The 15,069-nt window shown below is 41.8% G+C and overlaps 1 long non-coding RNA gene across 10 annotated transcripts; it reads left to right on the top strand.

The window, feature by feature from the left end:
* Positions 1–4,556: 4,556 nt before the first annotated feature.
* Positions 4,557–9,519, top strand: LOC125536967. Of its 10 annotated transcripts, XR_007295391.1 has the most exons (7): positions 4,654–4,913; positions 5,797–6,027; positions 7,219–7,299; positions 7,439–7,514; positions 8,112–8,193; positions 8,927–9,127; positions 9,247–9,519. It is a non-coding gene; the product is annotated as an uncharacterized LOC125536967 (long non-coding RNA). The 10 variants fall into 10 exon arrangements; XR_007295388.1 differs by adding an exon at positions 8,529–8,711 and having other exon boundaries at positions 4,557–4,913; positions 5,797–7,514; positions 8,790–9,127; XR_007295389.1 differs by adding an exon at positions 5,274–5,340 and having other exon boundaries at positions 4,559–4,913; positions 5,766–7,514.
* Positions 9,520–15,069: the final 5,550 nt, after the last annotated feature.

Genomic DNA, 15,069 nt, shown 5'->3' with positions numbered 1-15,069 from the left:
CCTCCGCCCTACCTCCCTCCTTGATCTCTCTCCCTGGCCAGCCGCCACCAACCCTAGCCCCCTTTCATACGCCAACTCCTCTCTCTGTCCGTGCAGGCGGCCATCTTCGTTCCACCCCGAGCTTCTCATCCTCCTTCCTTGCTTCTCTACTCCCACACGAAGGAGGAAGATGCAAATGGCGTCGGCTTTGGGAGATAGCTCGCCCGGCTGCATGGAAGGGCAACGGGACCGGCATCCTGGGCGGTGGCGACGGTTGGACGAGAGATTGGATAATATGCCCCTCTTTACTTGGGCAGTTGATAATTTGCCCCTCTTTACTTTCCGTTGGATGATTTGCCCTACTTTTCTTTTTCCAGTAGATAATATGCCCTTTTTAATTACGGTAATCATTTCTCAATTTTTATCCCAATTATCATCATGCGAAATGACTTGACTGCCCTTGTGGCAAATTGCAATTACGTCCTAGTCTCCTTCCCTCTTTACGTTGGTATACACAAGGAACCAGCTGATCAAGAATCGTAGATTGATTCTATTACTTTGCGTCATCATGTCCGTGCCCAGCGGACAGGCGGATGCACCGCCGGCCGCCAAGCCGTCAACTCCGGCGGCCCCTGGACAGCCGGCCGCCAAGCCGTCAACTCCGGCGGCCCCTGGACAGCCGGCCACCAAGCCATCAACTCTGGCAACCCCTGGACAGCGAGGGTTCACACCAGCAGCCGGCGAGGTGATTCCACATAGTGTCGGACGAGGCAACTCCTGTATCCATGGATCGCCCCAGGATGCTCCAGATTGGTAAGCATTTGGTCCTCCCTTCCGCCTCACACCCTCCCTTCCAGATGGTGTTGATGAACCTGCATAGAAAGTACAGTAAACTCAGACGAAGGCTGAAAAAATACTTCAGATCTAGCATAGTTTTTATTTTTGGATGTAATAATTTGTATGTAATTGTATGATGTCCTTATGTTAAAATGTTTATTTCTTCTCCAAGTAGGAGAACGACGGTTGCTAGCAATGATACATACGTATCAACAACAGAAGGAGGCATTGATTGGTCTCAGATTGAGATAGCACCAATGAATGATGACGAAATTGATGTTCCTATAGCAGAAGAAAATATGTGCTCGGTGCTTGGAATCAACGATGAACCTGTGCAACGAAAATGTGTATCTGAAGCAGCCATCAAAGCCTCGATTGCAAATGTTGATGCATGTATAGCTGATATTAATGAGGACTTACTTGCTGATGCGGCTCTTCCAGTGCCTGACCACTGACCATATGCCTGAAGATGATCACTTTTGGTATGATAAGGAACATCCTGTGATAGAGGAAGGTTCTTTGTTTCGTTCGATGAAAGAGTTTAGGATGCTTATGAGAACATTTGCTATTAGAGGTAAGTTTGACATTAAGACTAAGGATAGTGACACTACTAGGTATGTGGGTCACTGTAAAGGAATTGGATGTCCTTGGCGTATAATTGCTAGAACGATAGAAGATGGCAAAACAATCAGGGTATAAACTTATCTAACATTAATCATTTTTTATGTTGAGACAATTTTTATAAATTACTTGCACCTAATGGTTGGTATTGTGCAGGTTAACAAGATAGTAAAGCCTCATAAGTGTTCATCAACCGCTAAAGTGATTACAAGCATGGCAGACCAAGCATGGGTGGCAGAAAAGGCAATTGGGTATCTTCAAACTGAACCAAACATTGGTGGCATGGAGCTCCTAAAAAAGCTACAAGCAGAGTACAAATGTACTATTGGGTATGATACTGTACACAGGGGAAAAGAAAGGGCCGCAGATATGTTATATGGAACCTGGGGAAAATGCTTTCAGAATTTATTCAACTTCAAAGCTGAGATTGATAAGAGATCTCCGGGTAGCATTGTTGAGGTTGATGTCAAGAGGAAAAAAGGTGGAGTGTATTTCCGGAGATTTTTTATGGCACTTAAGCCATGCATTGATTGCTTTTTGGCTGGTTGTGGACTGGAAAGTGGAATGGTCAATTGGCGGCATGTACAGCACTAGACGGACAAAACTGGATGTTTCCTTTAGCATTTGGTTTCTTTGGTACGGAGACTGAGGAGAACTGGGTTTGGTTTATGCAACAACTACATAAGGCAATAGGACATATTCAAACTCTAGCTATTTGTACTGATGCATGCAAAGGGTTAGAGAATGCAGTTAAAATTGTTTTTCCTCAAGTTGAGCAAAGGGAATGCTTTAGGCATCTAATGGCAAACTTCAAAAAGAAGTTTCATGGAGATGTTTTTGGTCGCATGTGGCCAGCTGCCAAGGCTTACCGTCTAGAAACATTTAACTACCATATGGGCAAGATTTTCGAAGCTGAACCTACGGTGAGTACCTACTTGTGTACTTATCATAATTTCAAGTGGATGAGATGCGACTTCAACACAGAAATAAAATGTGATTACATTCACAATAATCTAGCTGAGTGCTTCAATAGTTGGATCAAAGAAACAAAGGATCTGCCCATGGATGAGCTAGCAGACAAAAAAAGAGAGAAAATTATGATACTTGTTGAGAGGAGGAGAAGGATTGGGGAAATGCTCCGGGGAGAGACGCTGCCTGCCATCATTCAACAAATAAATAATAGAACTAGACAACTTGACCATTTGGTTGTTGGAAGATCAACCAGAGAAAGTTGTGAGGTCAAGGACACCAGCAAGAAGAATCTTAGGCACGTTGTCAAAATAGGTGCCTATGAGTGCACTTGCCTAGAATGACAGCACACTGGAAAGCCCTGTGAGCATGCACTTGCATTTCTTATAAAGAGAGCAGATGTGAACTTTCAACCATATGTGCATGACTACTACTCTGTGAGTAGGTTCCGGGCTGCCTATGCTGGAGAGATTGAACCAATCACAGACAAGTCTCAATGGCCTCAGGTCACTCTAGATTTTGAGATGATACCACCAGATTTAAAAAGCTCTGTTGGGAGAAGGAGGAAACAGAGGATCAAAAGTTGTCTTGAAGACGGTGGTGGTGGCGGCAAACGGAAGAAAAAAGACGATGATGGCAAACTAAATGAGCAAGGAGGTGGTGCCAAAGAGAAGGAAAAAGAAAAGAAGAGATTTGGCACCAAAAACAGGTGCAAACAATGTGGAATCTTGGGGCACAGAAAAGCAACTTGTAAAAAGAAGGAAGCTAATGAGAGGTAACCCATGTACTAGTACTACTACTCCTATATATCATCTACATTAGTATGAAATTAGTATTAATATACCATTTCTAATGTCATGTCTGATTGAACTTTCTAGCGACGTGTCTGCTCACGAGCTCGCTCCAGCTGTTGTTGCGACACCCACACGCACAACAACAATCACAGTGCCTCCCAGCCTTCATAACAGCCCTGGGCCTATTACAAGGAGGTAACTGTTTATATTTTCCATATGCACATTTGATTCATGCAAAAGAAATCCGGCTTTTGTAACGTATGTGTAAATATACAGGAGACTTGCTATGGCCATAGCCGAAGGCAATGCATCACAACCATCTGGAACAACGAATGTTTCTGCACCATCGCCTACTTCTCACATCCATTCAAGCTCTACGGCATACAAGAAAAAAATTACCCCAAGGAGGAAGAAGATGTAATTTCTGAGATACAAACTTAGAATTATTGTTATTTTGCTTGATGTAAACTCAGATTAAACTGTTATGCCATTTGAACCGAGCAGTCCTTTTTATGACATCGAATTCCATGTACTGAGTGGATACTTGTTTTCAGTTTAATATTTTTACCTATGAAAGTTGTTATATGCTGCCAAGTTCTACCGAAGTACATATGCAAGATGCATAAAAAGCATCATATATAGATGCCTGACCTGTGGTTTAATTAGAAAATGCACTTCAGTGTACCCAGCCTGATGATTGGAGCATGCCCAGCCCAGCTGCTAATTAGTATCAACAATGCCGTTCAGGCTAGCTATTAGTAACGTAGTAGCAACGAGCTCACACAAAAATTTGTACAGATCCATCAACCACCGAAGGATTTTTTTTTACCTGAGCGACAACGGCGGCCGCTGTAGTCTTCCTGGAGCCTCCCTTGTCGAGCTTCAGGGAGTGCCGGCGCCTGCCGGCGCCTGCCGGACCAGACGCCACCTACGGCGGGGAGTGGCAGCTGCAACTACGAGTATTTTGCTCGGCGAGCAAACGGCGCCATCCGCCTATTCCGCAACTCCAAGCTGCAGCGGAGCTACCGGACCGCCGAGATGCAGAGGAGCCGCAGCGCCTCCGAGCTGCAGCAGGAGCCATCCCGCGTCTCCGAGTTTAACGGGAGCCCCCGCCGCCGAGCTGCAGCGGTAGCCTCCGCCAAGATGGGGTCCAAGTATCCTCGTCGGCCTCCTGCAGGATCTCACTTCAGTACGTGTACAGTGGGGAGAGAGGAACGGGAGAAAGGGGATGAACTGGGGAGATGAACTGTTAAGTGGAACCAAAGACAAATAGTCCAACACGGGGAGACTAGTAGGACGTAATTGCAATTTGCCACAAGGGCAGTACAGTCATTTCGCATGGTGATAATTGGGATAAAAAATGAGAAATGATTACAATAATTAAAAAGGGCATATTATCAATAGGAAAAGAAAAAGTAGGGCAAATCATCAAACAGAATATAAAGCAGGGCAAATTATCAACTGCCCAAATAAAGTGGGGCATATTATCCAATCTCCCCACCGCCACCCGTGTGCAGCTCCGCCATCGCCTCCCTCCATTGCTGATCTCCATCTTATCTCTTTCTGCAAGGGGGGCTCGTCCTTACATGGTGCTCAACCGGGGATTGAGATTTGGAGGGAGACTAGGGAGACCCCGGCGAAAACGAGCGTGCTAGCGGAGGCTCCGGGAATGCAGGGTGATAGGGCCCAGTCTATGCTCCCGTTGTGTTGTTGGTGAGCTTCTTCACCCTTCCGGTTGTGCTGTTGGTTCCAGTCTATGAGCAATTTTTTTTGTTTATTTCTGTCGACCAGATGCTCAGATCTAGCTAGGCTCCTATATAGATTTTTTTAAGCTTTTAAATTTGTTGTGTGCCTCGGATAAGTTACTGCAAATGGGATTATTGTTCCTGCTCAGGAGATGCTCTCTGACCTGACTAGAGTCAATAGAAAGATTTTTTTTTCCATTCTTAGTTTGTTTGCTACCTTGCTCTTTCCTTGTCAAGAAAGGGATCAATTTGTCCTGGAGCTCATGTCCCCTTTATAAAGGAGATTTTTGTTCCTTTGCTTGATGTGTTTCCCTCCTTTCAATTGTAGGATTTTCGGGATGGGCCTTCCTATCCATAAGTTTGTCTTTATACTGCATATTAATTCACTCTTTTGGGTAGGTAACTAAACTCCTGTAACTTCACTGAATCATTGAAGTTGTGTTTCTCAATCTGAGTTTTGCTTTACAACAACTTGATTGCTTGTGTATTTGTGTACTTTTCTGCATATACATACAACTCTGAATATTGTTCCGTTCCTTGATAAATACATCGCTCTACAGGGTTGCTTAAAGAAGTTAACTCTTCTTCATAGCAGTTTTTCAAATGCCCTGATGGGATGACCCTAAACATGGATAGTTTAACTTGGTATATCAGCTCAAACACCTGATCGGCAAAATGGAGTTCTATTGGTCCTAACTGCCGTTCTAAATCCTTCAAAAAGAAAAGGAAAAGTGATATACTAAATAAACTATCTGCTCTATTATTTTTATTTTTAGTCTTTCTTCCATCCATCTATTTATAGTACCCTGGGTAGCTACAGCATTGATGCTCTTTCTTTCTCCGTACGGAAGCTTCTGGACGGGATTTAGACAAGGAAACGGAGACCCGTGCAAAATCGAGCATCCTGGTGGTGCCTCGACCAAAGCGGGTCGACGGATAGCGCCGGTGAGCACGGAGCATGGTGCAGCGAGTTGGATAGGCGGTAAGAGAGGTGACCACGGGTGTGGCTTGGGGAGCTCCGCACACATGAAGTGATGATGAGTGCATCCGACCCCACCATGCTGCTGGTCCTGGAGAACAAGGTATTGGCATTTGTCATTGTACAACACTAGCGAACCGGCAAGCAATGAAGTTGTTTATTCCATTCCCCTGTAAACTATGAACTGAATGGCTACTGTGTTGATGTATATTTGTTTAACTGAAGTTTAGTTTTATTATGTCCATACCTTTGATTCGTTCTACTTTAGTGTGGTCTGAGATATAATGATTTATTATATGTGTATCACATATCTATTTATACTTAGTTTGGAAATTGCAGCATCCTCTCCTAACTGTCTGAATGGGGGCTTTTAGCTAATTATTACCAAGCACTTAAATTTCTAAAACTGAAAAGATATTAAAGAAACACAAACTGTTTCAGAATACTCCAGGATTGAATTTGGTCATTGCGCCTTAATAAGATATCAATCAAAAGCTTAGTGAAAAATAAATATATTACCAACGCGAGGTACTGAATTAAAATGTGCATCTACATCTTATTGTACAGAACAAGCTTACTTATTTTAATTAAAGGGGTATATATATATATATATATATATATATATATATATATCAAATCAGTATAGTCCTTTTTAACTTTGAGCTAACACAGAAAATTGTATAGAGAAAATTTACGATCGCATTTTGAAAACTCTATTGCATAGTTTGAACCTTCAATTTTCATTACTAAAAGGATCGTTGGTATTGCCAAATTGCCAAGCATTTATTTTCAATTACTCTTGGTTTGGCATGGACACTGTGTCATTTGGCGCCATTCGATGCCCAACTCCTATCATTTGTTGCATTTATCTATTCTAGATAAAATGAAATGAATCTTCAGTGTTGGGACTAATGATTGACACTTGTTGTCTAAATGCAGTACATGCGCATTGCAGCGGTAATGTTGTTAACTGTCCCTGTATATTCCTTAGTTAGATGTCTAATAAATCAAGAATTTGACACTTGTCAGTAAGTTCAGTATATCATCGTTTACTTAGACAAAATACATCATGGTCAAACAATACACATATTTCACAAGTAGAAAAGGCATACAAATATTAATTTCCAGTAAAATGATGAAGTGTTCAGATATATCAATGCTTTCACCTCACTTGTCATGCTGTTATGAACTATATTTTTTGTGTAATTGCTATATCAGAATCGAAGTAACCCATTCGACGCTTGACTGTATCTTAGCATGCTTATTGAGTACATTCCTTATGTCATTTTTACAGATAAATTATTTTGTGTCAAGTATCGCTTTTTGCCATATGGACATGACAAGTTGTCATACATCGGCCTGTCAAATTTATCGGGTGCCAAGTTCACTTGCCATATTCTCAATTTTGTTTCTTCTAATTTTGGTGTTGGTGTGTGTATTGTTAGTGAAAATATGCTCATAGTTTTTTTTAAAATATGTGTACGCCATTAACTGATGTCATTGTGTTTTCCAAGGGTATATGAACCAGAAATGATGTGATATACTTGGTTATTTGAACATGAAGGTCAACCGCGGGGTGGCGCGACATGGGTGAGCTGAAATTGTTCTACTGATTCCTTGATGCTCTGTTCATTGCTTTGTTCTTATTTTATCGTTCTTTATTTGCTTTGTTCTTTCCTACAAGAAGATGCCGAGTCGTGTAATATGTTCAAAGAAGTGAGAATCTGCATTTTATGAATGTTTTCTTCTTTCTTCATTGTTACCTCAAGTCAGTGAATTCAGTTAAGTTGTACTGAGCAGCTTCATACGCATGATTTCTCCATCTACACATCTTATTCAGTCACGAGGCCATTAAGATCTTTTTGACATTTATAAAAAGGGTGATGCCAATTAGACGTTACCGTGTCCAACTTGATCTTTAACTTGCTATTACTGTTGGGATCTGCACATTCAAGGATTTTTCATTAAATCATCGGTTCACCAGTTCTTTGTTACTTGAGATATTGTGATAAACTTATATCATTGTTTACTATACATATGTCTAGATAATGCCTGCAGGCTCATTACAAGCTTCAGCTGGATCAAATAGTGGGCCTTCTATATATATATATATATATATATATATATATATATATATATATATTCAGCTGTATCATTTCTTACTATATATATCTTTCTGTTGACCAGACGAAACCATACATGGATCCTTTGCCTCCTTTATTGCTCAGACCCCATGATACAACCTCGGCGGCTGTCCAGCGACTAACAGGTAATTTCTCTTTCAATTTGATGATGATGCATGAGAATCAGTTATATGATTGCAGCTTATAAAAACAGATGTTGGATGTCCCTTATGTGATGTGCTTATTTACCATGATAGATGCAATTGCTTATTAGTAGGTGCTCTCCGAATCCTTCTTTAACTAATTTACTTTGAAGTTCGGACAAAGGAGACTATAACTTTTTATATTCGTTCTATCATGGATTCCCTCTCTAGGCTATGTACGTTTCAGAAATAGGTACACACCTAGGAGAAGCCTGAGACCTAATAATAGTGCTAAGCAATTACTCTGATTGTCATTCTATGCTATCATCACAACACAGGTGAATAGACAGTCAACAAATGTGTAATCAGCTTTCCCTGGGTCCTGCATCATCTACAAATAATCAAATTTTGTGGCGAGCGTCTTATAAGTCAGCATACCTATTTCTCTACACTGGATAGCTTTTATTGTGACTACAAAGAATATACTTTGAGGATGGCATGCCAATTGTTCTATGTCTTGGGTATGAAGTAATTTCTAAAATGTCTTAGGTTTCCCTGTAAATTTCTACAAATTTATGGCATGTCGTTAAAACCTATAGGGTCCTCCACCTATGGTGAAAATAGCTCACATGATGATGTTGGATATTCTTCTACAAACTTCTGGCCTACCAGTGGCTGAGTATCGAAGCAAAATGTGACAGTTGCATGATGTGCTTGACTGTTTATTTGCATACAGCAATATCATCTTTTGGAGATATAAACAGCCGTATGGCTGTTACATGAGACCATGTCGGAAGACCCTGCTGCTATGTAAGGAAAAGGATTCATGATACCCGCGGTGAAAACAGAGATAAGATGATACAGTTAGAGCAGCATTGAGAAACCAAGGACACGAAATGAGTCTGAAAAATGCTATGGGCTGATTCGTTCTAGCTAGGTACATGCACGGCTTCTCTTATATATATGCAACGTAACAACGCGGATAAGTAGAACTGTTGTGATGTTGCTCTATTATAAGTACAAATAACTCATGGTTATCTTTTCTTTTGTTTACAGGCTATGTGTGGTAGAAGTTGTACTCACAGGAAGACTATCGTGCTTTGTATAAACCACGTTCTATGATTCACTTCTATTATGCTTATTTACATTCCAGTGTTAGGACTGAAATCCATCTATTTAATGAATTTGGTTGTATTGGCATTACCTATTTGACTTAGGCTTGGTTCATCACATATAGCCTGTTTTTCTTGTAACCCGCTACTTGTATGACCTAAAACTGTCATGTATAAGGCAAGTTATTAGCAATGTTTCACATTTTCTTACTTGCAATACTATGCTTGCATGTTCAGGTCTTCCAAGACCTAAATCATCAAAAATCCAGCACACACAACACTTTTTACTTTTGAACTTTGGTTACCCTGATACAAGCTTCCGTTCATTTTGTTTATATCAAGTGGTTAGAATAGTTACCATACGTGCTTGCTCAAAACTAAACCTACTGATAAATGGAGTACTTTCAAAGTGCATATGGTTCTGAAAAATTCACATTTTTTTCAAACATGACATGGTCTTGAAATGGGACTCTCCTACCAAATTAAAATGTGTAGGTATATCTCATTGTAGACAACAAGCCTCCATTCTTTTTTATTAAAGGGGTTAAATTTGTTATCATATGTGCTTGCCCACTACTAAACCAACTAAAACATGAAAATACTTTTCATGCTGAACATGGATTCAGTGGGTCTCTGCGCCATTTGGCGCAACGGTCCTGAAGTGGCATGGTTTAGCGGATGGTCCTTGCAGCATGAAACTATTTTCATCGATAACATGGCTTTCTGCGGGTCTCTGCGCCATTTGGCGCAACGGATCAACTAGTGATCATAAAAGACGTTACTCATATAAATAGAACAACCATTATTCTCTGATTTAAATGAATAATCGTCTCACATCAAACAAGATCCAGATATAATTTTCATGCTCAACACTGGCACCAAATAACAATTATTTAGGTCTAAAACTAATCCTGAAGGTAGATGTAGAGGTAGCGTACCAACGACGATCACATCGACTTTGGAACCATTTCCCACGCGCATCGTCACCTCGTCCTTAGCCAATCTTCGCTTAATCCATAGCCCCTGTTTCGAGTTGCAAATATTAGCAACAGAAACAGTATCAAATACCCATGCGCTACTGCGAGCATTAGTAAGGTTCACATCAATAACATGTATATCAAATATACCTTTCACTTTGCCATCCTTCTTCTCCGCTAAATACTTGGGGCAGTTCTGCTTCGAGTGACCAGTCTCTTTGAAGTAGAAGCACTCAGTTTCAGGCTTAGGTCCAGACTTGGGTTTCTTCACTTCAGCAGCAACTGGCTCGCTGTTCTGCTTGAAATTCCCCTTCTTTCCATTACCATTTTTGTTGAAACTAGTGGTCTTGTTGACCATCAACACTTGATGCTCCTTCTTGATTTCTATCTCCGCAGCCTTTAGCATTGCGAAGAGCTCGGGAATAGTCTTATCCATCCCTTGCATATTATAGTTCATCATGAAGCTCTTGTAGCTTGGTGGCAGTGATTAAAGAACTCTGTCAATGACACTATCATCAGGAAGATTAACTCCCAGCTGAGTCAAGTGGTTGTGGTACCCAGACATTCTGAGTATATGTTCACTGGCAGAACTATTCTCCTCCATTTTGCAGCTGTAGAACTTATTGGAGACTTCATATCTCTCAATCCGAGCATTTTCTTGAAATATTAACTTCAACTCCTGTTACATATCATATGCTCCATGACGTTCAAATCGTCGTTGAAGTCCCAGTTCTAAGCCGTAAAGCATGGCACACTGAACTATCGAGTAGTCATCAGCTTTGCTCTGCCAGGTGTTCACAACATCTGGCGTTGCTCCGGTAGTGGGTTTGTCACCTAGCGGTGCTTCCAGGACGTAATTCTTCTGTGCAGCAATGAGGATAATCCTCAAGGTACGGACCCAGTCCGTGTAGTTGCTACCATCATCTTTCAACCTAGCTTTCTCTAGGAACGCATTAAAATTCAATGGAACAACAACACGAGCCATCTATCTACAACAACATAGACATGCAAAATACTACTAGGCACTAAGTTCATGATAAATTAAAGTTCAATTAATCAAATTACTTAAGAACTCTCACTTAGATAGACATCTCTTTAATCATCTAAGTGATCACGTGATCCATATCAACTAAACCATGTCCGATCATCACGTGAGATGGAGTAGTTTTCAATGGTGAACATCACTATGTTGATCATATCTACTATATGATTCACGCTTGATCTTTCGGTCTCAGTTTTCCGAGGCCATATCTGCATATGCTAGGTTCGTCAAGTTTAACCCGAGTATTCTGCGTGTCCAAAACTGGCTTGCACCCGTTGTATGTGAATGTAGAGCTTATCACACCCGATCATCACGTGGTGTCTCGGCACGACAAAGTGTAGCAACGGTGCATACTCAGGGAGAACACATGTGCCTTGAAATTTAGTGAGATATCAGCTAATAATGCTACCACCGAACTAAGAAAAATAATATGCATAAAGGATAAACATCACATGCAATCAATATAAATGATGTGATATGGCCATCATCATCTTGTGCCTTTGATCTCCATCTCCAAAGCACCGTCATGATCACCATCATCACCGGCTTGAGTCGTCTCGCCAACTATTGCTTCTACGACTATCGCTACCACTTAGTGATAAAGTAAAGCAATAACATGGCAATTGCCTTTCATACAATAAAGCGACAACCATATGGCTCCTGCTAGTTGCCGATAACTCTCTTACAAAACATGATAATCTCATAAATAAAATTTAGCATCATGTCTTGACTTTATCACGTCACAACATTCCCTGCAAAAACAAGTTAGACGTCCTCTACATTGTTGTTGCAAGTTTTACGTGGCTGCTACGGGCTGAGCAAGAACCGTTTTACCTACGCATCAAAAAACCACAACGCGGTATAGTCATTGCTTTTTGATCTTCAGAAAGAACCATGTTTATTGAATCCGATTCAACTAAAGTTGGAGAAACTGACACCCACTAGCCACATGTGTGCGAAGCACGTCGGTAGAACCAGTCTCACGTAAGCGTACACGTAATGTCGGTCTGGGCCGCTTCATCCAACAGTACCGCTGAATCAAGAACCAACTAGTGACGACAAGCAATATGTATATACCCACGCCCACAACTCCTTTGTGTTCTACTCATGCATATAACATCTACGCATAGACCTGGCTCTGATACCACTGTTGCGGAACACAGTAATTTCAAAAAAATTCCTATGCACACGCAAGATCTATCGAGGTTATGCATAGCAACGGGAGGGGAAGAGTGTTGTCCACGTACCCTCGTAGGCCGTAAGCGGAAGCGTTATGACAACACGGTTGATCTAGTCGAACATCTTCACGATCCGACCGATCCTAGCACCGAAGGTACGGCACCTCCGCGATCTGCACACGTTCAGCTCGGTGACGTTCCACGAACTCTAGATCCAGCTGAGTGTCAAGGGAGAGTTTCGTCAGCACGACGGCGTGATGATGGTGATGATGAAGCTACCAAAATAGGGCTTCGCCTAAGCACCGCTACGATATGACCGAGGTGGATTATGGTGGAGGGGGGCACCGCACACTGTTAAGACAATGATCAACTTGTGTGTCTATGGGGTGCCCCCTCCCTCGTATATAAAGGAGTGGAGGAGGGGCAGGGCCGACCCTCTATGACGCGCTCTAGGGGAGTCCTACTCCCACCGGGAGTAGGATTCCCCCCTTCCAAGTAGTAGGAGTAGGACAGAAGGAAGGGAAGGAGAGAGGGAAGGAAAGGGGGGGGGGCGGCCCCCACCCAAATCGGATTGGGCTAGGGGGCGCGCCTCCCACCTTTTCCCTTCCTCTCCTCTATTCCACTAAGGCCCAATAAGGCCCATACACTCCCCGAGGGGTTCCGGTAACCTCCCGGTGCTCCGGGAAATGCCCGAACTCATTCAGAACCATTCCGATGTCCAAACATAGGCTTCCACTATATCAATCTTTATGTATCGACCATTTTGAGACTCCTCGTCATGTCCATGATCACATCCGGGACTCCAAACTACCTTCGGTACATCAAAACACATAAAATCATAATACCGATCATCACCGAATGTTAAGCATGCGGACCCTACAGGTTCGAGAACTATATAGACATGACCGAGACTCATCTCCAGTCAATAACCAATAGCGGAACCTGGATGCTCATATTGGTTCCTACATGTTCTACAAAGATCTTTATCGGTCAAACCACACAACAACATACGTTGTTCCCTTTGTCATCGGTATGTTACTTGCCCGAGATTCGATCATCGGTATCTCAATACCTAGTTCAATCTCGTTACTGGCAAGTCTCTTTACTCATTCCATAATGCATCATCCCGCAACTAACTCATTAGTCACTTTGCTTGCAAGGCTTATAGTGATGTGCATTACCGAGAGGGCCCAGAGATACCTCTCCGATACTCGGAGTGACAAATCCTAATCTCGATCTATGCCAACTCAACAAACACCATCGGAGACACCTGTAGATGATATTTATAGTCACCTAGTTACGTTGTGAAGTTTGATAGCACACTAAGTGCTCCTTCGGTATTCGGGAGTTGCATGATCTCGTAGTCATTGGAACATGTATAAGTTATGGAGAAAGCAATAGCAACAAACTAAACGATCATCGTGCTAAGCTAACGGATGGGTCAAGTCAATCACATCATTCTCCAATGATGTAATCCCGTTAATCAAATGACAACTCATGTCTATGGTTAGGAAACATAACCATCATTGATTCAACGAGATAGTCAAGTAGAGGCATACTAGTGACACTCTGTTTGTCTATGTATTCACACATGTACTAAGTTTCCGGGTTATACAATTCTAGCATGATTAATAAACATTTATCATGATATAAGGAAATATAAATAACAACTTTATTATTGCCTCTATGGCATATTTCCTTCATATAAACGGGTTGAAAAAACAAATATGTGTCCTTGGTTGCATGCTTAGGTCCCATGCAAGAAATGGGAATGAATGTCACACACCCTGCCACCGTCACTCGGTCGCAAACATTGAGATACCTGGTTTTTAAATTCTAGTAAATCCAAAACTCGCTTGAAATTCATGAATCTTGGCATGCTATCATGGAGCGGCATCAACATGCTGTGGTAAAAATTTTGTCCCATTTCGGGCAGGTTTGGTTATAAGCTTCTCACAAACCAGAGCTTCTCACAACAAGCGTGATGGTTTCGGTAGGGAACGTGCCACCTTTGGGGATGAAACGATATCCGTTGCCTCTTATTGCTTTCAAAAAAATTCGAGTGTCAACATAGAACAATAGGAGTTTTGTGGTTAATTTTGGAATTTTTTGGGGTTCGTTTGGACATTTTTATACACTAACTGGGTTTCCCAGGCATTTTATGCGCATAATTCAAATTTGAACTACATGCACATTCTCCAGTGCATATAAACTGGTTGAAAAATCAAATCCGTGTCCTTGGTTGCATGCTTAGGTCCCATGCAAGAAATGGGAATGAATTTCAAACACCATGCCACCGTCACTCGGCCGCAAACATTGAGATACCTGATTTTTAAATTCTAGTAAATCCAAAACTCGTCTGAAATTCATGAAACTTGGCATGCTATCATGGAGCGGCATCAACGTGCCGTGGTAAATTTTTTGTCCCATTTGGGGACGGTTTGGGTATAAGCTTCTCACAAACCTTAGCTTCTCACAACAAGCGTGATGGTTTCGGTAGGGAATGTGCCACCTTTGGGGACGAAATGACATCCGTTGCCTCTTATTGCTTTCAAATTTTTCGATTGTCA

This window comes from Triticum urartu, chromosome 2, assembly GCF_003073215.2.
Source record: "Triticum urartu cultivar G1812 chromosome 2, Tu2.1, whole genome shotgun sequence".
NCBI lineage: Eukaryota > Viridiplantae > Streptophyta > Magnoliopsida > Poales > Poaceae > Triticum > Triticum urartu.
The sequence above is the reverse complement of the archived record's forward strand: the minus strand, read 5'-3'. Positions and strand labels throughout refer to the sequence as shown.